Here is a 25,143-nt window from a genome sequence, read left to right on the forward strand (position 1 = left end):
TCTGCATTGTCCAGAAGGTCCTGTTCTGTAAGTTAGGTATCGAGTGTGTGATTCTGAGGACCTTTGTGGAGATGGCTCTTCATTCCATTGCTTCTCTAAGCATGTTAAATAGCAGGTTGCTGTGAAAAAGAATTGCAGAAATGGCCAGCCGGAAAACATCAGGGGTTTAGCTGGGCTTTTTTTTTAGAGTTAGGGTTTTTTATTTCCATGAAGATCCAAGGATTTCTTGTCAAAATATGTTTCCTTTTCCTACCATAAGGTTTGGAAGATTGCAAGTATACCTTATACTTGGGGAAACTGAACTGAATGTGGAAGTAGCAGTTCTTCTGGTCTGTCTATGATGGGTTGGAAATATTCCTATTCGTGCTGTTGGCACAGGCTTGAGTGAGTGGGGTGATTCTAGAAAAATTAAGCTCACAGCCACAGCTTGCTATTTTGGCAGAAAAGCAGTTGATGGTATCCAAGTAAGAGCTGAACTAGTAGGATTTCTTTTTCCACAATAGAGTAGCTGACTTCAAATAGCTTAGTGTCAGTGTAGGACAAGGAATTAGGGGAAGGCTATATGTATGTGCAAGAAGTGGAAAACTATGGATTTGTAAATCTGTTCAAATGGGAAGGGAATATTGTCTCAATCTACTGCCATTCTGGGATCCATTCATCCCCCCACCAGCAGTCAGACTTACCACCAGCAGATTCACCACTGATAGCAAAGCAAACAGGTTGCCGCCCCAACCTTTCTTCCATCCACTTTTCTTCAGTAGTAATTTATCATTCTGTGATCACCAAGAATATTTTTGCTATGTAGGCTTTTCTCTAGGGACGAGCAAGGAAATGTTTTTCCCCCTGTTTTCCCCCCCTCTGTGCACGTTTTATACACATCTTGAGGCTTTCCTAAGTCTTCTAAAAGTGCCACTGATATATCAATGGTGCTACTCAGGTTATATATGCAAACACATTCATCTTTAACATTGGAGGAAAAAATGGAATCATGGTATCAGAGGCTGTGCATCATATTCTTCATGTATTCAAAGATCTTTCTGGATAATGCCCTGTAAGAGGTTTGCTATCTAAAGGGTGAATAATATGGTGGTTTGAAACCATAATACTGCAGTTTTTAAGCCTGCATTAAACTGCAGTAAATGCTGCCCCTGTCAAATACCCATGTCAAGTTATGTAGGCTTTTCTCTAGGGACGAGCAAGGAAATGTTTTCCCCCCTGTTTTTTCCCCTCTGTGCACGTTTTATACACATCTTGAGGCTTTCCTAAGTCTTCTAAAAGTGCCACTGATATATCAATGGTGCTATTCAGGTTATATATGCAAACACATTCATCTTTAACATTGGAGGAAAAAATGGAATCATGGTATCAGAGGCTGTGCATCATATTCTTCATGTATTCAAAGATCTTTCTGGATAATGCCCTGTAAGAGGTTTGCTATCTAAAGGGTGAATAATATGGTGGTTTGAAACCATAATACTGCAGTTTTTAAGCCTGCATTAAACTGCAGTAAATCCTGCCCCTGTCAAATACCCATGTCAAGTTGTCTCTTGCTTCTCATCTGCCATGTGCAGCAGCATTTTGCTTGCTGACTCAGATGAAAATTAAATAGACCGGAGCTGATTTGGTCTGGGCCAGGTGAATCAATGAGCAAGTAAGCTAGCTCAGGGTTCTGATAGCAGTGCCTTTTTGATAACATGTTTGTTTGTTTTTTGTTATAACTGTTCTCAGTAGGAAATAGTCTCAGCTCATGGACTGGGTGGGTTCATTTGGACAATTGGTACCAGAAGTTGAAGGGGCGGTGTGTGTGTGTGTGGAGCAAAAGAGTATCCAAACAACAATTGCTTGCCCTTCCTTTTTAAATCTCTGCCTGACAGTCAGCTGTACTACTCCTACCCAGAAGAAAGGCACTTCCTGTTTCCAAGATGCACTGGAGGATAGCATGGGGTGCAATGGACGATTTTTCAACAATATGCTCAAAATATGATCTCAAGTGTAATGTTTTTGTCCTGAGATCTTCGGTGGTTAAATGTCTCATTAGCTCTGACAGAGAAGGCATTTGGTGGGTCCCAGGAGATCTGCCTGCTCAGCTGTCATGTCCACCTTATGGAACATCTTCCTCCACCAGAAAGAAACATTAAATCAACTCCATTCCTTTTGATTATTTTTTAAAATGGCTTGTTATATATCAGGCCTGGCACTCCTAGGGAACTGGAGACTTGCGTAGATAGCTTTATTGTTTGGGTGCGGGCATTTTTTTTAAAAAACAAAGTTTTATTGGTTTTTTTGAAAATTTACAGGGAAAAAGGTAATGGAAAGGTTACAAATTTTGGCAGTTGCGATGTGCGGTAGGTGCCCCCTCCCTCCATACTCGTAGTATACATTTACACAAAATTCATTAATAAGTAGTAACATATAGTCAGCATATGAATTCAGTTAATAATTTCAATCAGTTTATGTCAGGTAGATTTTCTTGTTCATTTTTGTGATCTGAGCTTTCTCGGTATTGCCCCATTTCCCCCCGTCGACAGAGCTCCGGCCCCTCCCGTGTCCTGCATGTCTGTTGTAGGATCATCTGGTTTTTCTAGGAGTGCTTTATTTTTTTCCATAAAGGCCTGCGCCTCTATGGGTGTATTAATTCTAACTCTTGTCTCCTCCCAGAATATTAGCATACCTTCAGGCATCAGCCATCTGAACCACACCCCCTTCTGGTATAATTTATTCGCTAATTGCGAATAGCTTTTTCTTTTTTCCCTCACTTTCTTGGGGATCTGTTTCAGAATGGTTATTTCCCTGTCTTGGTATGTCAAAGCTTGCCCCCTTTGTGCACTCAGAATTTCATCTCTTGTGCTTTTTCTGAGAAATTTAATGTGTACCTCCCTGGGTACGTTATGTGTTCTAGCATAAGCTGAGTTCACTCTATAAACCAAATCTATTTCCCACCCCATCTGTTGTTTCTCTTTCTGGATGTATTCAGCCAAAATACTTGTCATAATGTCCCTTATATTTTCATCATCTGCCTCCAACACATTTTGAAATCTAAGGTAAAAGGACATTCTCTCAAATTCTATTTTCATCTGTTGGGTATCAAGTTCTTTGTTCCCCTTCTGCACCCCCTCCATCCGGGTGGGGGCATTTTTAATCCTCCTTTTGCCGAAGGTTGGGTTTTTTGTTTTTGCTTTAGAGGATATTTTCTAATGCATTTTAAAATATTTTAATCTGTTGTTTTATTTTTTTTCTATTTTATCCCATTGTTGTACACCGCTCAACTGCTGTTTGTGCAGTTGATGTACATTTGATTATTTAATAAAGAAATAGTCATCCAATTTTAGTCCCTTTCCCCTGTCAGAGCTATGCAGAAAGTTGTCTATTTTTTAAAGAGAACAGCCTGCCTTAGCCCAGTAGTTGTTATATGCACTAAAGTCTGCAGCAATAGCTTGTGCTCCTGTCCACAATTCCAGTCGTCTTATTCTGCAATAGTCAGAATAAAACTGTTCAGCCAAACAGGACCAGATCCACCACATAATGGTAGCCCATCATATGTTAGCCAAATATCCCATAGAAATATTTTGTTTGATGATTCTGAATGACACTGAGAAGATGAGCAGGTAGATGGTTTCTTGCTCCCATCCTCTTCTCCTGGATTCATCCTTCAAGTAATTTGTCCACCTTATGAGATAAACAGGAAATAATGCCTTCCATTAAAACAGTGCTGTTATCTCAGTCATTAGATTTTTATGCCGATACTAGCAGGTAGATATTCTGCATTTCTTCCCCTACTAATTAGCTGACTAGCCTGAATTTTCATCTCCTGTGATTGGGTTTGGTGGGGGAAGTCATGTGAAACAGTGTGTATCACTGAACTGAAGAAGGGGGAAATATTGCACACGTGGAGACCACACCAGATGTAGGCAACCTGTATGGACATTGTGGTTCAAAGGGTTTTCCACCCATGGTGCATTTTATACGGGCATTGGAGTATTTCCTCTAGAGTTTTGTGTGAGTGCACTAAAGGCTGCTTCTTTTCCATTTTAAGAGATTAATACTGAAACATTCTAGGGTCTCTTCATGTCTTCAGCTCTGCAGCAAGGCAGCTATAACTAATGTTGGGTTTATGAGCATTTGTTTTTTTTAAGGGCATCATTTTGCATTTTGAGATTGTCATTAAAAATGCACAGAGTTGGTTTTACTTGCTTAAGACTGGGTGACTTGCTGTTTTATACTATATAACACCATAATGAAACACAATGTTCTTAAATATTTAATTATTCATTCCATGACAACAAAAAGATAAAAAGGTGTCTTTTGGCAAGACCCTAAAGCATGGAGAATCTGCCTTTCTAGGACAGATAATAACATTCCAATCTTCAGCATCTTGGCAGATAGAGTTGGCCATGTGCATGGTGTTCTTTTTTACAGAAAATAACTGCAACCCAAGAAAGAGGACTTCACAACTCCTAATCTTCATGCTTGCACAACCATCTTTTTAAATTTCTCCATGTTGTCATAAGCACATTTTCCATTGCTCAGCATTCCTGTCAGTCACCCGCCTTCATACCAGCTTCTATGCCTCTTACATAATTTAAAAAAGGATTGCCATACAAATTGTCTCATATATTTTATAAGTGGAAAACGGCATCAAAACCAATGAAGTGTGGCTTGCCAGTTCATTTATTCTACAAAGCTTACAAAATTGCAATCCTGAATTACTAACTCCTCTTCTCACCTTCTCGCCCTCCTTTCTTTTTAAAAAGGGATGTGCTCTGTTTGGCCAAGAAAATTTCTTTTAAATAGCTATTTGTTTAGATATTTGTAAAATTAATGCATGAGAGGTCATAATTTCCATAGCTTTCTAATAATTTGCCTAAGAGGAAAGTAAAGTAGATCCGTATTGGTGGGGAAATGAAACCGGTAGATCCGGTGTGGGAAAATGAAAATGTTAAAACTTTTTATTAAAAAGAACCTGCTCATGCTTCTGCTATCTTGACATCAAATGTTGATTAAGAGGCAAACTGTATTGCAGAGACTTTAAAACATGCTATGTGGAATTGTCCCCATCTATGTTACCGAATATAAATGTAAAGATGTAGACCAGTTCAGCCTACCAACATTGCTTTTAGTTTACCAGATTAGGTCAGAGCAAAACACGTAGCGATTTCTGCACTTAGAATTCAGAATTTTCATTCCCCAAAGGATCCTGGCTATGCCTATTTTTTGCCCTGTGCATGCCATGCAAACTTGGGACTCCCCTTGAACCAATCTAAATTATGCAGTCTTTGTGTCACAGGAGAGACCTGAAGATGCAGGTCAGGATTCACTTTTTAGGAGAGAATAATAAGTGACATCAGTTCACATTTATAATTGCCAACAACATACCCCATCATTTCTGAGCATAACTGGGGGATAGCTGTGGCGTTGATAGGTCATTTAGGTGGGATGGGTAGTGTAGAATTTTAATAAATAAATGTACAGTTACATCAGTCTGAATCTGCTGTATTTTTCCCCCAATTAAAACCGGTGTGAGGAAAAATAGCTTATTTAAAAACAGAACTACTACAGGGAAAAGTTATGATAGCCTGTCCATCAAGCCTGATGGAATTCAACTTTAAAAATGGATGTATTATTTTGACTCTTGCCTTGGGAAAACATATTTTCCCAGAACAAAACAACAGGTTGCATACAGTTTTTTGTACACAAAATGTTTGGTATTTGCAATGAATGTACTGTGTTTCTCAAAGCTGGTTTTATGTTGCTATAGAATAAAATATTCACCATAACTGGCAATGACATTGAATGAATATATTTCACTCTGAGATCTTTGTGTGTGTGTGTGTGTGTGTGTGCACGTGCGCGCGTGCACACACTTTCTTCAGCTTTGAAATAACTTGCAACTGTCTTGGTCTGCATCAGACCATCAGATTCAGCCATTTTTGGACAACTTTTGGCAGCATAAATCCTAGAATGCTACTAACATAAATTGTTATCAGAGCAAGGCAAGCTCCTTTTCAAAAAATGCAGCAAAATCTTTTTTGTTGAGCAAAATCTTGTTCTCTACAGGTTGTTCTTGCCCTAGGAGCCTTCTTTTAGCAACTGTTCAGAATTATGACAGTACTGAGCAAATGACTTAGTAATTGACCTCACAACCTTTGTTCCATCTCCATGGTGACATGATCCAAATTTGGGCACTTGGAAACCAACATGTATTTACAATGGTTGCAATATCATAGGGTCCTGTGAGCACCATTGGTGACCTTCTCTGGAAGCTTTCAGCAAACAAGGTCAATGGGGAAGCCAGATTAAATGAATCACACAATTCACTTAACAACCATGGCAAAAAGAGTCATACAATCAGGTATGACTGACTTAACACTCCCCTTTCTTAGCAACGGATGTTCCAGTATCAGCTGTGGTCATACGTTGAGGACTACATGCTTATTTGTTGCACTGGCATTTTCCATAGTGGAAGCTGATGAATCAGATGCTCTCTGTGCAGAATGCAAATTCCTATGCTTTGTTCTATTTCAGTTTGTATGTATGCGCATACATATCCACACCAAAGACGATTGAGGATGTTTTCTCAGACAAATTAAAGAGCAAAATATACTGTGTGTGTCACAGCAGAAGGCAGCACCAAGTCAAATCCTGACTGATCAAACAGGGTTAGATTTCATTCATATTTAAATGGAGACCCCTAAGGGAAAAAAACAGAATTGTAGCCTAGATTGAAATCTTGAAAAAACAATCCAGGCAAAAGTAGTGGTAAAACATAGTATATGTATTATTGCCAATAAGACAAGATACATGTGTCCACATAGTCACTAGGAATCCAGGTTGACTGAAGGGAGAGTTTACTTTTATCAATTGCAATTTTTGCCTACTCTTCAACCTCCATGTCAAATATATTGTAAGGTGGGATGTAAGGCATCTACTGTTACCAAATCCAAACAACTCAAAATGTTTCACTACTATTGTAGCTGCCATCATTGTATGTGCTGAGGTTAAAGAAGTATTCCTAGGTGTAGTCCTATATTTTTAGATGGAGTGCACGTCCATTCGAAGTTGGCTAAAGTTTGGTTCCTGCACCTTATTTGGCAACAACTTTAACAAACTTTTAAGTTATTCTTGAATCCATCTTTGCTGAAAATGATGTTTCACTAATTTGTTGGTAAATATTACCAAAATAAATATAAAATACCTCCCCTCCCCCAATACATGCAGTGTATTTTGAATGCATGAGATTTGGATAATATATTGATGTATTGAAATAAAAGTTTATTTGACTGTCTATCCCTAAACCAGAGCATGATCCACAGCTGGATAAATTAATGCACAGAAATGACAGGACATCTGTGCCACTTGTAAGTCAGGTTGAGCACAGTAAAGAGCCTGATCATGGCTTCAACTTGCACATCTGCCATAAATCAAACCAAAACCCAAAGATGAGATGATTCAATCAATCCCCAGATAATCCTCAGCCTTTACATTTTCTGTTAATAATTTGCAACAGCAGTTTTTTTTTACTTACAGAGTTCCCACTCTACTATTGTTTTTGCTCTCCATGTTAGGTCAGGTTTTGCTCTCCCATCTGAACAGTGAATCACAGGCAATACATATTCCCATTCAGTTTGAAAATTTAGATTTATTGTTTAAAGTTCTTTCAAGCATGTTTCAGAGAAATTCCTGAGAGTACAGGTGAGTATCTAGACCAGTGATGGCGAACCTTTTTTGGCTCATGTGCCACAAGTGGGGGGAGCGCAGGGGTGTCGAGTGCGGGAGTGCCGCACCCATAATGCAACGCGCGACCCCCCAGTGCGCATGCGCGCACAACGCGCGACCCCCCCATTTTTACATGCTTTTTTCACCCTCCCCAGGCTCCAGGGGCTTTATAGGAGCCTGGGGAGGGCGAAAGGAGCCTCCCCTGACCCCCCAGAGGCCCCCCAGAGGCTTCAGAGATGGTCCCTGAAGCCTTCGGAACGCTTAAAACTACCCTCCGAGCAAACCGGAAGTCACTTCCGGTTTGCTCGGAGGGTGGTTTTAAGCATTCCGAAGGCTTCAGGGACCGTCCCTGAAGCCTCCGGGGGGTGGGGAGGCTCTTTTCGCCCCCCCCAGGCTCCTATAAAGCCTCTGGAGCCTGGGGAAGGCGAAAAATAGCTTTTAAAAAGGTGAACTCAGCTGGCCAGCGGGCGCATGCGCGCTGGCCAGCTGACAGGGCAGCGCCTCGCGTGCCCTGACAAATGGCCCCACGTGCCACTTGTGGCACGCGTGCCATAGGTTCGCCATCACTGATCTAGACTTTCTTTTGATATTTATCTTTCAAGTGGCTTTCCATGCTTGGATTTTATCTCAAGTAAAGACAGCATGAGGGGGACTTCCTCCTATTGAACTTTTTGAAAACATGTAAGTGCTTCTGACCTAGCTAAGGGGAACTCGTGTCCTTTAAAAATTAGCAAGTTAATCAACCTGTAGGAACTTGGGCAAATCAGCCATCCAATTTCCCTACTCACAAACCTGGGAGAGAATGCTGAAAGGCAACTGATGCCTGTCTTCCAGTCTTGGGGGTTGGAAGAAGGCAAGAGCATGGAATTCCAGCAGAAACATAAAAGATGTTGCCAAATAATATTTGTGCTGTGCTCAGATGCAAATGAGGATACAGTCGTAGTCCTAATGCCACAATACCAACGATACATTTCTAAAAATCATCATTCCAAAGCATCTGTAAACTCATCACCATTTAGAGACAGGCCAGAAGGTGTGGCAAAATTCTCTTCCCATGGTGTAGGATTGTATTCTTGTTTTACAGTATGCTACCAGTTTTCTGTTCTTTACCCACTCTGTGAACTTTATAAAACCCAGATACTCTCTTTCTAGTCATGATAAAATGTATGGGGAAAGAAACAGGCACAGCTGTGCCATGAATGTCCCTTTAAAAATAGCAGCTTTAAAAAAAAACATAACTACATAACTCATTTTTTAATAAAATGGTATGCTTTTAATTTGATCAAAGCTGAAAATCTTTAAAACTGATGTCACTTAACCTACTGATAATATATGATGTTAATGATTATAATCTGGAAGCTTTTTGTGTTTCTAATGTGAACAGCTAGCATAATACATTTAGCTTGATGCTCCAAAATTACCATGTAATTTGCCATAATTGGAAGACTCCGCTTGAAAGAGTGACAGAATTTAGAACAGCAGAAGACTTATAAATCAGGAGCAAATATGTGTCTATTGTTGCTTATATTGTTTTGAAGAAATTTCCTGTAATCCACACTGCAATCCACTCATTAGGAAGAAAGCATTTAAGTTCAGTTAACATCTAAGTTTCGTTACTTTCATTATCCTGCGTTATCAGCAACAAAGCAGCACCTAGAAAGTATACTTTCCCTGGTATATTGCAATGGTAAAATTCATTTTTTTTTAATACGGGTTCTGTGGGCATGGCAGGGGAAGGATACTGCAAAATCTCCATTCCCACCCCACTCTTTGGCCAGTCAGAGGTGGTATTTGCCAGTTCTTCGAATTACTCAAAATTTCCGCTACCGGTTCTCCAGAACCTGTCAAAACCTGCTGAATTTCACCCCAGGTATATTGCATTGGTTATATTCATATTTTATCCTTCCTTTAAGCTATTTGTTTTACCCACTACACCCAGGCAAAAGTTTACATATATTTTGAAATTCAGCAAAAATTTGGATTTATAATGTTACATTTTGAATATTTCAGTGGTATCCCTAGTGCAATCTGGCTTTCCAAGTGCATCCTCAAAATGTGTTCCTCAACTTCCTAAATAGAAATGGCCTTACAGACAATCCTGAGCCTATACGATGCTCAACAGAATGTGAAGCTCAGTTTGCTCATCCATATCCAAGTAAATTAAATGGCAGCAGTTTGAAAACTTTTCAGATTAACAGCTTAATTGAAGTAATCACTGTGGAAAACCTGAGGGATATTAAGTTGTCCCTCTTGAGCATGCAGAGCTGTGTGCCCAGGAAAGGAAATCTCCATTAAGAAGGGCCTCCTCCAATCTGCATAGCTGCTGCAATAATCACGCCTGAGGTATGGCTGGCAGTGATATAGGTCAGGGCTGCCTCTCTCTTCTGGCATTTAAGCCATAGAGTTCTCTGCCAAGTAATCTAACTAAGCAGAAAAATGATTTTAAAAGCATACTATTGCCTAATTACATGCAAATTATTCATTCTCTCTCTCCAATGCCTTTCTTTTGCTAGTTCTGTGGTTTCATGAAAGCAAACTTCTAGACATTTTCTTTTTTATATGAAAAAAACTTTAAATTGTGGATGGCAAGGGTGTAAATAAATGTAAATGTATGCACATTTCCATAAATTCAATTAAAATGCAATTATATTCTTTAATTTCTTTCTCATATCCATCATATCACCGATAGATCCACAATGTTGTTGGAACACATTGATGTATCTGGACAGTTTGTACATCCACAGTGCAAACAACAACCTAGCACAACCCTTGAAGAAACTGACAAGTTAACTGACTCTTAAATATCAAGTTTTAGAAGGAAATATATTTTAAACCCCTTTTCCCCTATCTGGAAATTCTTGAAAATGAAGTTTTTCTGGTAATAACCATAGCATATAAAATGTTTTTCTATCTTTGATGTAAAGCTGATGTGACATGAATCTCTTGACAATCACAGAGACTCTTTCAGCCCTGAGAATTCACTCCAATTACTCATCAGATGCAAAGTTCAATCTACAGTGTTGTAGCATTGAGATGGGAAATATAGAAAACTAAAATATAATCCTCCAAATAGGATTAGCAAAATTAAAAGTAGAAAGGCACTAAGATACCTCCATTTCCCCCTAAAATGGAAATCCCTATTCAAATGTATGATTCAGTCCCTTCCGTTGCAAATCATATCTTTAATTTAAGACATTGTCTTGTCCAAAAGCATTTAAGTGCAGCCCTCAATCTAATAAATGTTACAGGAAGTCCTCCATTTAGACAGCAATTGAGCTCAGAATGTCGGTTATTGAGCAAAGCAGCTTTTGAGTGAGATGCCTGGCTGTCCCAGTTATGATTAAATGGAGCGCTAGGGAGAGGGTCTGGGTCTCCCACCACATCCACAAGGCCCAGGGCTTTTTCCTGCCTCATTGGGAAGAACAATCACAAGACTAATGGTGTTCACTAATAAAATCCCTTGGCACACTGGAAGAATGGACCTAAAATTTTGTGAAAACACTACATTTTCACTTCACTCCGGAAGATTTGACCATAAGTCGAGCATTACCTACAGTATATTCAGCTTTAGCTCTGGTAAAACTTAGAACACTGGAAGTCTTTAAGAAGATGTTGGATAGCCATCTGTCTGAAACGGTATAGGGTTCCCTGCCTAGGCAGGGGGTTGGACTAGAAGACCTCCAAGGTCCCTTCCAACTCTACTATTGTATTGTAACTGAGGAGAAATTTCCTGACAGAACAATTAATCAATGGAGCAATTTGCCTCCAGAAGTTGTGAATGGTCCAACACTGGACTTTTTAAAGAAGAGGTTGGATATCCATTTGTCTGAAATGGTATAGGGTTTCCTACCTAAGCAGGGGGTTGGACTAGAAGGCCTTCAAGGTCCTTTCCAACTCTGTTATTCTATTCTATTCTCTCTGTTAGAGCAGAAATTTCTGCACTGAAAATGCAGGTAGAAAAGCAAATTTGTCTATTCATCCATTGACTTGTGTGCCGCATTGACTAGCTAAGAGTACTGTTGCTTTTGTTCAGTTGAACTTTTCCAGGAAGATGAACTTTCAAAATTAATTGTAATGGTATGTCAGTTCCTTTTACAGTACCCTTTTATTGCACTGAGTAATGCAGTCTAGTCACAGGAGATGATTTGCAATTCACTATGTTTATAAGAAATAGATTTTCTTTGCAAAAGATTTTAATCAGGTAAACCAGGAGGCTTTGTGCTTTAAGGCCTTCAAAGATCTGATTTTCCCTGTATAAAAGAAATTAAACAATGTACCCCAAAACGTATTTTCTGAGAAAATTCACAGGGCAAAGGATTTTTTTTTGATCAAATGGTTCCTGACATTATCTATGACTAAAAATAACCTGTATGTATGTGAAAGATCAGTGAACTTTTCCACATCACCAGCCATTCCATCAGCAAACCAGTCCAAAACATGTTAAAGGCAGTTTTCTTCCTCTGGTTTCCTCATTTACATATCCCATGTACATTAAACTTGAGTCTGGAGTTTACAAAGAGGAGTTTTCGTCAATCATTGCTCAGCCACAGCTAACCAGTAGCTGAGTTCTGAGAATGCTAGCCAAATGGCACCTGCCCCCTCTGCTTCAAACCAGTCACTCAAGGAGTTTGCTCCCTGCTTCCAGTGCTCAGCAAAATAGGTTTTTCTTAGCATGGTTCTTTTATCTCCTGACAATAGCAAGCAGTAATGCTTTGCCTCCCAAAGGGTTTGGGTTAGGTGAAATGGAATGGGAGATGTCATGGCAGGCAGCCTGCCCAATGAGAAAGCAAGTAATCCACCAGCCCAGGATGATGCCATTGGAGAAGAAAGAACAATCTTTGTTTTCAAAACATGCCAGGGAAGCAGAGTTAGGGGGGGGTGGGAATCTCTACCTTTAGCAGATCCTGGAGATACTGGTATAACATGATCTTTTGTTAAGTTCTACCTGTCCAAAAACCTTGCCTGGTTACAAAAATTCACAAGTTTCTTCATCAAATGATATTGAAGAGTTAAAATAAAATAGACTTTGTCAGACTGCTGTGCCTTTCCATCCTTTCATTAGTCCAAGAGGGAAAACACCAGGAATTACTTTACACCAAGCAAGAATATGTGAATGGAGTTGCTCTCCAAGTTTTCTCGACTAGTAGAGCGGAAGCCTTTAAAAATGAGAATGAGTTCCTTAAAATTGTTTATCTTAAATATAGCAATATGTTATTTGTTTAGCTGAATTGTATTCGGTTTGGAAACATTTAGCACTCACTCACTGATTTTCTGCCATTTGTGGTACAGGGCAGGGGAGAATTGTAAGCCAGATCACAATTTTAGCTTGCCAGACCAAGATTACAACTTGTCAGGACATTTTCCAGTCAAGAGCCTGCTGAATATATTAAACTAAAGGTTAACAAATGTTTACAATTGTTAACAATTCTGGGTAAGTATTGTCTTCTCTAGTTCCTCCTGACAGCCAGTATATTTGATCCTTAAAAGAAGTGGGGAAATGCACAGAAAATTCTGATAATCAAAAGTTCAGCAGAGCACAAAGGAAAGGAAAGGTCAGAGACACTGCAAAAGGAAATTACACCAGTTTTTATCTGACCTTTAATTTCAAGTTTCAGTTAACCAATTCATTACTGCAGGCCATGCTACACATATATTCAGAGTGACACAAGACCTTCATATATGCTCTTCTCATTTCAGTTCCCAAATATTCAGGTGGATAGCCAGTAAAGATGGTAGCATGTATTCTGTAGCTTGGGTGGGCTTTAGAACACTCCTCACCAAACTCTTACCTTCTGATATGTTGAGACAGCAGAAACTTCCAGGGGTCTTAATTGGCACTGAAATGTGAATGGAATCTCAGACCTGGAACAAACTCTAAATGTGCCCTAAAATGTGCTTCGGAATGAAACTTGCAGCCTGCAGGGAGTTGGCAGCCCATACATACAGTTTTTTGGCAGAAAAATAGATAGGAAAAGAAGTTCCCTGAGGGAAATTGCAACACTAATGAGTGAAAGAAATATGGTCTGCTCTAAAACACGGACTTCCCAGCAAGCTGTCAACTGAGAGAGCCCAGCCAATCCGTTTTAGAGAAACATTTGACATGCTCATTCATCCAGGCTGAATGCAAAATGTTCACCTGACTGACTCACACGATGAGCTGGTGGGGAGAACCTTTCAGAAAAGATTACTCAGTATAAAAGCTATAGTATACACAGTATTAAGAGATTCTGGAAACCAGCTTGGCAAGAAATTATTTCCATCTTTATCTACTGCTAGCAAAACACTCATCAATGTGATGGTAATTGTGAGTGTGTTTATTTCCAGGACCACTACAGCTGTAACAAATCTCTGTCTGATAATTTAGAAGAATAGGCTTTCTCATTGGTGCATCCATGTCCCCGTGCTGTTATTTTAATATTCTCCACAGGAGCAAACAATCATTTACATGATATCTTCTATAAAACTCCGGAAATGTTTAATTTTCATTGCATTGCACACATGCACTTTAGAACCAATATTAATATTACATAAATGTTCGATAGCAAAGTGACGGGGCGTAGTTTAAAAAGGGAGAGAGGAAGGAAGTTAAACGGCATTGGATTCTTTAGCCTATTTTGCAGCTTTATTTTTCTTATTTAAATTGCTTGCTCTGACATGGCACCCCTCTCCCCAGTGTGCTAGCTATTAAGGCACATAATCCTTGTTACCCTAGGAAACTTCATATCTCAGTGTTCTAGGCAAAGAGGTAAAGAAAGAAAGGACAGATTATGCCGTCATTGCTAGCAACAGAAAACATTCCCTCAGGAACTGAGAAAGTTCTACTTATCTCTCTATAACTTCCATATTGAATGCTTCCCTAGATTATTTCCCATAGAAACTAAGTTATAAATAATACGGTGGACTTGGACTGAACAAATAAACTTTGCCAATTAGAATTTAAATACGTTAAACCAAATGTCAGATTAATCTGTACTTCTAATTTAGTGGGATTTCCCCAACCCCCACCCCCCTTAAACAGTCCCTATTCAGTGAATTAAAAGCTACAAAATCAGATAGAGCCATCAAGGTAAATAAAATGGCAGAGAGGGGAAAACTAAAATTCATAGAAGTCATTTGATTGGTATATTCAAAGGTTAGGGTTAGGATTCTTCCATATTTTAAAGAATGTTAAGTTTTTTTTTCAGCAAAAAAAGTATGAATCTCTTCTCTGTCTATTATTTAGGTACAGACATCTTCCACAGCAATGGCCACAATTCCCTGACAAGTTGCATACTGAAGGCCAGATATAGCTTGTAATTTAGGAAGTAGTCCTAAAATCCATTGTCTTGGCAAAAATCTAGCTTGACACACTATATCAGGTACTACAGAAAAGTCAAAAATCACAGCTTGGTTTAGGAATCCATTGAACAGGATAGCCATACTGAGAGGCAGCCATCCAAACCCTGGTTGGAAGATGGCCAATGAAAAGAGTCCTCCACTATTCTAGACAGATTGTTTGGTGGTTTCTTGGTGGTTTTTAACAGCTGTCTTGTGCTAATAATCAACTGCATCCCTTTTTGCCTATACACTTGATAGCCTTTTAGATTGCAAAACACTGCTGTAATATCTCCCATCAGCCTTCTCTTTTGCAAGTTTACCAGTTCTTCTAACCATTCTCTCTTGGGCTGGATTTCCAGGTTCTTATCATTCTGTACAGTACTCCTTTAATAGCATAATAGCACACAACAAGAGCAAAGCTCTAATGGATCCCAGTTAATGCTTCCTTCCAGTTTGCTGTGAAGCCATTAACAATGTTTAGTGCTGTTATTCAACTAGATGCAAATCTACCTGACAACAGTACCCTCCATCCATCAATAATACGGTAGAAAATAGCTTATCTACCCAAATGGCTTTCACAAATAATCGCACTAAATAAGTTTAAGGAAATGGGTAGGCATAAATTTGAAACTTATGTACACAACATTTATTTGCAGAGCTTACCTTGTACTTCACGTGGCCTATCCTCTCATTGGCAAAGTATACTGTATAGATAGAAACATAAGGATTTGAAACCAAGATTGCTAGAACAGAGGACAGAAACCAGGCAAATATTCTCCATGATACTACTGATGCCTAGGGCACCCAAGAGAAAGTTACTCTTTAGAGGGGATGGAATGAGGCCAGGAATAAAAATTTATTCTCTTATTTCCATGATGAATCATTCTGAAACATTTTGTTTCCAGAAAAGACAGATGATGTTTACTTTAGAAGCAAAGACTAAAAGTAATCATAAGTTTTTTTTAAAATTAAACTTAGAACGAAGCTGAGATGTAGGTTAACATGTTAGGAAACTTCTGAGGGAAGCCATAAATTCTACCTCCCTTACTAACAGTGCAATCCTATTTGTGTTTTTCAGAAGTAAATCCTACTGTTTTAATGGAGCTCATTCCCTTGAAAGTGTTTTATTGTAGGCTATTTTTATTGAGACAATCATTTACTCTCATGGTATTAACTATTGGCCAGTCTTGTTACATTTGTGATGACCTCAGACTTATTCAAATGAGAAAAAAAGTTGCGAAAATTCACAAATGTAAAAAATAAGGACATTTTTTGAGAATACAGAGTGTTGGTTTTAATGAAAATATTATTTTGTTATTGATTTTTCTATTAGTCACTGTGGCTTTTTTCTACACCACCATGAGTCCTTTCTGTCCAATAATTTTACTGATTATATTATACACATAACATGAATACAATCTGCATAGTATAGAAATATATTAAAAATATTTAAAAATTTAAAAGTGCAGAAGAACAAAGAAAGAAAGAAAAAGAAAGAAAAAAAGAGAGAAAAAGATGAAATCTTCCCCTTCATCCCCAACAAGTATAATCAACATTCTTATCACTATCTCCTAAAGTAAAACCAAACTGCACCCCATTCTTCATAAGCTAGTCGGTAAAACCTCATATCTCTATTTTATCAGCAAAAGTTCATTTAGGATTATCAGAGATATATAACTATTACAAACGATCTCTATTAAACCCAATTTGAATCTCCACATGCACACACACGCACACACATTCTATTTAAATATATTCCCTTTTTCCTCCTCTCAAATAAATGAAATCTTTAAGATTTCATCATTCAGTCCCAGTCTAAAAATCATGAAACATTATCAGGCATAGCAACCCAATATTTTAACCTTGATCAAAGAAATCAATTTTATATTTATATTCCTTCGTTCTCTCACCAATCTTTAGATTCTTCAAAAAAAACGTGTTAACATCTGCTTTCTCATCCTCTCCTTGTCCCTTATCTCAAAATGTTCGGTATCTTTGTCAAGATACTTTTTAAAATTCCAATGGATCAACTTCAGGAAATCCCTTTTGTAAATCCAATGTTAAAAAATTATCCACATCATTTTTCTGGTTTAATTTGCATGCCTTTTTACTAGATCATTATCCTATTTCATTTATAAATCCATTATTCCCATCTCTTTCTATTCATCTACCATTTTTGATATATCCTGGCCTGATTTTAGGATTTGGCTACCCTGAATCTCTTCCCCCTCCCCCATCCAGCTCAGGACTGTATAGTCCAGTGATTCCCAAAGTGTGCGCCGCGGCTCCCTGGGGAGCCGCGCTATCGTCATAAGGGTGCCGCGAAATATTCAATTAATACCTGTGCCCGCTGGGTCTAACGCTGATGCGCCATTTCTGAAACGTCTAGTCGCATGCGCAGTTACAAGTCGGATTTCTATTCGTTTGTTATCACCTTCTCAGTGCTCGCATAAGTTTTTGTTTGTTGGGCTAGTGTGGTAGTTAAGTTACTTTTCAAAAGCTATTTTTCTGATCACCCTAAAATGGACAAATTCTTATTAAACTTGAATAATCAAGATAGTGCTAAATCTATAGACGAAGTTCCACAAACTAGTGGCAAGGGTTCCGAGAAGCGAAAACGTCGTAAATATGACGACAGTTACTTGGATTTTGGCTTTACATCAATAAACGAAAATGATAGAGAGACCACAGTGTGTATTGTGCATGAAAGTTTTGGCACCGGAATGTATGCTTCCAAGTAAGTTAAAACGACATTTAGAAACCAACCATTCTAACTTTGTTGGTAAACCTCGCAACTTTTTTAAAAGAAAGTTAATTGAATTAAAACAACAAAAAGGCAGCATTTATAAACATATGTCAATACCAAATAATGCTTTGCTAGCATCATACAAAGTTGCATATAGAGTTGCTAAGTGTAAAAAGGCCCATACTATTGCAGTATTTCCAATTTTATTCCAAGATTTGAGAAGTTGTGCAGCGAACAACAAGCCCATCCATCCCATTAATAATTTTAAATCATTAAACGATGTTCAATAAATTGTGAATTTAAAGCTCGTGTTTAATTTATTTTTCAATTAACCTAACCTTAACGAACTAAAAAGTAGATTTCCAAATTCTTAAAAAGTCAAAAATTAAAAAAAATCGGATGTACCTATTAAGGGAGCCGCGGAAAAAATCCGAAGTGTTATGGGAGCCGCAAACCGAAAAAGATTGGGAACCTCTGGTATAGTCTCTTAAGCTGGACTTCTCTCTGGTCAAATGTACTGTATCTTTTCTGGGAAAACTGTGCTGCAAAGACTCCCTTCCACTGCTTCTCATTCGGATGCTCATTCCATCACATCTGGTGATTTCAATAAAACTTAGCAAAGTGAAGGTCTCAATTTTTTAAAAAAAGTCAAAGTAATTAAGAGATGCGCCTAAGTTGAGCTTAGAATCTGTATGAGCAACATTAGGGGCTATAAGCTTAACAGAATCATGCAACTCCCAGCCAATCACCAGCTCAATTCAAAAACACAGTCCCTGCTGTCTGCTCAATTAGAAAACAAAGCTATCTGGAGTTTATGGATAATCTTGTGATCTCTCCTTACTCTGGAGAAAACCTGGCAGCCCAAATCCCATATCTGACTACCATTTTCAGAAACAGTGTGTCTGTCTATTTTAGAGTGATATCAGTTCACCATAGTGGTTCATCAGTGGCACCTCTGTCACAAGTCGTATGGAATGTGGCACTATAAGCATATTGTAATTATTTGATATAAAATGAAGTAATTCAAATATTGTAGTTCTTCTGAAAAATAACGACTTGTGTAAAAATCCTATCAAAATGGAAATCCCAGAACATTTTCTGAAAGACACACAACAGTAATTATTTTGCAGTCTATTATTGGCAAAGTTAACTAATGTGACCCAAGAAACACTTTTCATGCTATATTTTAAATTGCCATTACTGATATCAACAAAAAGCAACATTTGATTGATTTGTTATACTATTACATTCTAATAATTGGCTAAAATCATAAAGAGAAAGGAAAGAATTATCTGAAAGTAGCACAAAGAGAGAAAACCCGGCTGGGAAAAAAGAGAAAAAATAATTTGAAGAAGAAAATAACAGTTGTTGCCCTCTGCAAATCATTATGTTAAGGCAAATAATAGCAAAAGTGGACCTGAGAAATATTTGTATTTAAATCTCAGCGGAAGAAAACATTCTTTGGAATCGTTGGTATTGTGCTTGACTTTCCTCAGGAATCTGAACTGCTTAAAAAAGCTTGGAGAACCCATTTGGAGTAGTAGCAAGGCATCAGGCTAGAAATCAGGAGACCATGAGTTCTGTTAGATTGGGTAATGGATAGGCACACACAGGCTTAATGGTAACAACAGCTCTTTATTAGTACAACAAGTGAGAACAATCCAGCAAAGGTTGAGTCTGACAGCAGCCATTTTATAGGGAGCTGTCAGACCCTTCGACCAATAGGATTAAACCTCTGTTCCCACCGGAACAGAGGACCTTGGTGGAAACCACTGTAGTTAGAATGAGTTTCTAACAAGTTCTAGTCCCATCAGGGCACAAAGCCTCTGGGTGACTTTGGGTCTGTCATTCTCTCTCAGCTCCGAGATACAGGCAATGGCAAAACCTTGCCAAGAAAACTAAAGGAATTTGTCCAGGCAGTGAGGGCATCCAAAAAAAGGAAAGAAAAAAAAAGAGAGAAAGTGCATTATCCTCCACCATCATTGCTCCTTCAATAAGTACAGATAAAAGAGACATGTAAGAGAAATCCCACAGAGCTCTAGTATTGACTTCTGGCTTTGGCCCAACAGTGTCACAACTGTCTCTAAGTAATGAGCTAGCAGCTAAGAAGGGTGCTGTGCCCTTTTTGATTCATGTGCTGCTGGTCTTCCAAGAGTATTAATCATCACTATTATTTCTTTGAGCTTACCAGAAATTTTGTGTGTGTGTATGTGTGTGTATTTGTAGCTGCTCCTAGTGAAATAGGTAAACGTGTAAGTGGGAATTGTATTTTTATAAATTTCTTACTGCATTCTTGAGTTGTCTTCCTGAGGAATAGTCTGTGTAGATTAGGGGGTTCTCAACCCCTGGGTTGCGGCCCATTCAGAACCATTGCAGCGCAAGTGGCTGGCAAGCGCGTGCAGCTCCACTTGCACGAGCCGTGGGTACTTGTGCTGATGGGAGAAGCTCCATTTGTGTGAGTGGCGGGTACACGTGCCTGCTGCTTGTGCAAATGGAACTGTGCACGCTTGTGCACACACCTGCCACTCACACAGAACTATCTTTCCCCACTCTGCCGGGCTGCCAAGCTGGAAAGGTTGGGGACCGCTCGCATAGACGATTCAATAGCTTTCCACAGTAAGGGAGCTAAAGAGCATCATTTTGCAGCCCAGTCCAGATCCCTCCCGAGTTTGCAATACACAAAGGGTATATAAAAGTTTAGTAAGCAGGAAGTAGACAAGAAATGAAAAGAATATTCCTCAAAGAAGCAGAAAATGAACAAAGCCATCCCTGGCATCAGCAAAATCAATAGGAGTGATAAATTAATTATAATAACTGTAATCTATCTGACTTTTCTTCTTTAGGCTGAAATGATAATTTGTTCCTATTATTTGAAAGCTATAATTTCTGCTTAATACTCCAGAGAGAGCAAATCTATGTATAATGGTAATCCAAAGTCCAATTGATGAATGGTGCTAAATATGAACATAAGATACATCTGAAACTAGTTACCCAGGTGGGGATAATGGGTACCAAGTAGGATGAGCTGTGATAAATATTAAGGCAGGTACAATTCTTTCTTAGAAATAGACAATGTTATTTTTTCTGTATCCAGTTGGGAGATGCATCTTTAGTTTTTTTTTACGCTGTAAAAGTGTAAAAGGATTCGCAAGCCACTGCTTTGTGTGAGACCTTGTCAGCTAACAGCAAGTTTTTCTTGACTTGAAAAGTAGGAATTTACAAATCTGCAATTTAGCCAATAGTATGACAAGAATAGGAAGACAAACAAATGTTGCTTGCGTGTAGAGCACAAATTAAAGCATTCATATTCACATGCAGTAAGTTAATACAGTTGAGGCTGTATTGAGCACAATAACTTCTACGCCGCATAATATTTGAGATGCATAGTATTGCAAATTCCCCATATTATAATTTACCTTTTCCAATATACACATTTGTTTCTCCAAGTTTTCTCTGCTCCCACGTAAGCAGGCAGTGACTTTAGCACATTTTCTTGTTCCTGTCTACTGGTGGTTTCATTTTTACAAACAATCTCAGGGCAGGCATGGCAGGAGAGGGGCCAAGCAGAATTTATACTGATCTTTCAAAAACTCCTATATGGCCTTGTATTTGGGGATTTCTGAACTGCAGCACTTTGAACTGCCTCTATGGATACCATTGACCTCTATAGATACCCTAGTCCAGCGATGGCGAACCTTTTTTGGCTCGCATGCCACAAGTGGGGGGAGCGCAGGGGGTGTGTGTGCGGGCATGCCGCACCCATAATGCAATGCGCGAGCCCCCAGTGTGCATGCGCACACAACAGGCACTCCCCCCCCATTTTTACATGCTTTTTTCGCCCTCCCCAGGCTCCAGAGGCTTTATAGGAGCATGGGGAGGGCGAAAAGAGCCTCCCCCTCCCCCCCGGAGGCCCTCTGGAGGCTTCCGGTATCGTCCGGAGGCTTCCCTGAAGCCTTCGGAACGCTTAAAACAACCCTCCGAGCAAACCAGAAGTCACTTCTGGTTTGCTCGGAGAGTCGTTTTAAGCATTCCGAAGGCTTCAGAGACTGTCTGGAGGCTTCCCTGACGTCTTCAGAACGCTTAAAACGACCCTCCGAGCAAACCGGACGGTCCCTGAATCCTCCGGAGGGCCTCCGGGGGGGCGGGGGAGGCTCTTTTCACCCTCCTCGGGCTCCTATAAAGCCTCTAGAGGGCGAAAAATGGCTTTTAAAAACGGTGAACTCAGCTGACAGGGCAGCACCTCGCATGCCCTGACAAATGGCTCCGCGTGCCACCTGTGGCACGCATGCCATAGGTTCGCCATCACTGCCCTAGTCATTAGTGCACAATAGTGCTGACCATTTCGTTTGTTTATTATCAAGCAAGGACAGTTCATTCTGATCTATACATTTTTCTGCTTGATTCAAGCATGCCACAAAGGCAACATGCAATAGAAAAGTTATCCAGGGATAACATCTAGTTCTTCCATATACTTTTTGTCAACATACACCCCAGATTTTTCAACATAGCTCCTAAAATAACATCATTTGTTTTTTTATAAAATGTATTTCCTTTAATGGCTTTGGATTTAATCCATAGTAAGAATCACCTTTTAAAATGCTAGCCAGTATAGATTGATGTCTAACTAAAAGGGTTGTTAGCTAACATAAATTTTCTACCCATCACTTCATCTATGTTAATCTCTATGAAATATATTTAAAATGCTTAATACTTCCTTCTCACCCTCTTCCAATGATATAAGGAGACCTTTATTCCTACAGTATGTAATAAATGCATTTAATACTATTGGTCCCTTATTTTTGTCCTTTTATCTCCACAGGACATGCAGTATTGAGGTTACAGTAATTGCATGGCATAGTACAGGGGTGTCCAAACTTGGCAACTTTAAGACTTGTGGACTTCAACTCCCAGAATTCCCCAGCCAGCTGGCTGGGGAATTCTGGGAGTTGAAGTCTACAAGTCTTAAAGTTGCCAAGTTTGGACACCCCTGGCATAGTATTACCAAAATAGTTCAAGAAAATTTGTCCCTCTTTTCAGCCAGGGCAGGCAACATTTTTAAAGTTAGTCTTATTCATTTTGTAGAGCTAAGGGGTACAGGTTCAAGTAATCCAAGTGGAAAGGGTTAGAACATACAGTATGGACCATTTTCCCCCCTTTTGGATGATTGAGGACTTTTCTTTTTTCTTTTTTTTTACTTTTGAAGAATGTATTAAGCCAGAGGTGTCAAACTCAATTTCATTGAGGGCTGCATCAGGATTGCGGTTGACTTTGGAGGGTGGGGAGGTGCGTAGCTGGGGTGGATGTGGCCAGCTTCCACTGCTGCTGTGCTCGCTCTCCTTGGGTAGGTTGCTCATGGTATGTGCAGGAGGGCAAAGTGTGTGGGTCAGAGGGAGGCCCATTCCCTCTCCTTGTGAGGAGACCCAGCTTTGTAGCTAAAGCATCAGTGATAGGATGGGAGACCACCAGGAGAGGTCAGGAGGAGGGGACAAGGGAATGGCAAAAGGCAGCAGGGCTGCTGGTGGTCAAGTGCTAAGGCATTATAATCTTCCTTCCTTCCTTCCTCCCTCCCTCCCTCCCTCCCTCCCTCCCTCCCTCCCCCCCTCCCTCCCTTATTCCACTTTTCTTCTTTTTCCTTCCATCTTTATTCTCCTTTCTTCTTTCTTCCCCTCTCTTTCTTTGTCTTTCCTGTCCCTTCTTGGATGCTCAAATGCAAAAGGGGAAACATTTCTCAACGCCTCCTCACCATGTGATCAAATGCCAATTTTGCTAGTAGTTTGTGGCCACCTAAAAGACTGAAAACAAACCAGGCTCAGTTTATCCCATGCTTGCATTTTGTGGAGGTGTCCACAGACAGCAGTACAACAAAACTGTCAAAATGATGCCTCTGATAGTCAGTGGTGGGATTCAGCCAGTTTGCATCTGTTCGGGAGAACCGGTGGTTAACTTTCTAAGCAGTTCAGAGAACCGGTTGTTGGAAGAAATCTCATTTATTTTTTCCCACTTTCCACTTTTACACTTTCTTGTAAGGAAGGCAGAAAGGAAACATTCTGATGTTGTTTCTGTCCTAATCTTTATTGCCCTGCTTACAGAAACTGCCTCTCCGGTTAACCCTTACTACATTGTAACAGCTAAGGCAAAGCGCCCATTGACGTGAGTGACATTGAGTTGGTCATGCTCACCCAGTCACATGACCACCCAGCCACTGAGCTGGTCATTATGGCAAAGAACTGGTTGTTAAATTATTTGAATCCCACCACTGCTGATAGTTGATCAGAGCTCCTCTGTTTTTTATGTGCAATAGCTTTAGTGTTTAAGAACAGAGGTAAATTAGTTGTTTTTCTTTATACATAATCCTTAAAAGGGCTCTCCTCTAGAAACCCTGCCATCGTCTAATTCAGACTGGAAATATAGCAAAGGAAACTATTTTTCCCCACTTGTTTTGTCCTGTTTTCGCCACTGAAAATAGCTGTTTGCAACACCCAAGGAAGGGATACTTTCCCAAGAGCTCACAATTCAAGAATACCAATGTGCTGTTCTTTAAGTATGCATGAGGTATCAGGGTGGGGAAGGCCATGGGGGGGGGGACTAGTGATAGAACAGGCCCTCAAGGCCTCCCTGACTCACTAAGATACCTCATGCTTCTCTCTCCCTTCCTGCCACAAGGACTCACTTACCTCGCAAAGATCTGTCTCCTCTCTCCCGCTGTTCATTTGCCTTTGAGGAAGGGAGAGAAGAGTTGGCTTGGAAATGCTTTTCTGCCAAGAATGGATGCTCCTGGGTGCTATAATATCGTACAGGTTCAGGCACCCATCCTTTTTTGCAGAGAGTCGGGGATCCAGAAATGTTCATTCTCAGCACAAAAAGTGTTTGCCGGTCTCCTGCTCCCCCCCCCCCAGTACTTTCCACTTAACTACTTAATGAGAGCTCATTGACTCATGGAGCACACTTGCATGCAAATGGAGCATCTGCATGCACATGGGACACTTGGAGCAATCCTTGAAGGCAAACCCACTGCTGTGCCTTCACTTTCTTCAGCTCAGACGCAGTTGGGGCACTCCACTGCTGCTGCAGCGAGACAGAGAGAGAAAGATCAAGAGAGCAATCCGATGCAACCTCTGTTTGTGTTTGTGTGTGTCTGTATGTGTGTGTGTGTGTGTGTGTGTGTGTGTATGAGAGATAGAGAGTGATCTGTGCTTCAACAGGCCGGCCATGGAATCAGAATCGGGCAGGCGCAGGAAACAACATCATCCGTGGCTTTGGTGCATTGCTCGCTTGTGTGCACCAGCTTTACTGTTTGAAGGCTGCACAAAGCCTTTGTTCAGTGAGGAGGCACTGCGGGGCCAGGCCCCTCACACCCAGGTCCAACC

General features: G+C 39.9%; 1 protein-coding gene across 1 annotated transcript in view; it reads left to right on the top strand.

Annotated features, from left to right (window-relative positions):
* PCP4 (Purkinje cell protein 4) overlaps positions 1-25,143 on the top strand; it is a 70,358-nt gene that overhangs the window by 25,431 nt on the left and 19,784 nt on the right. The window lies entirely within an intron of this gene.

The sequence above is a fragment of the Natrix helvetica genome, assembly GCF_964273705.1.
Source record: "Natrix helvetica genome assembly, chromosome: 4".
NCBI classification, from domain to species: Eukaryota; Metazoa; Chordata; class Lepidosauria; order Squamata; family Natricidae; genus Natrix; species Natrix helvetica.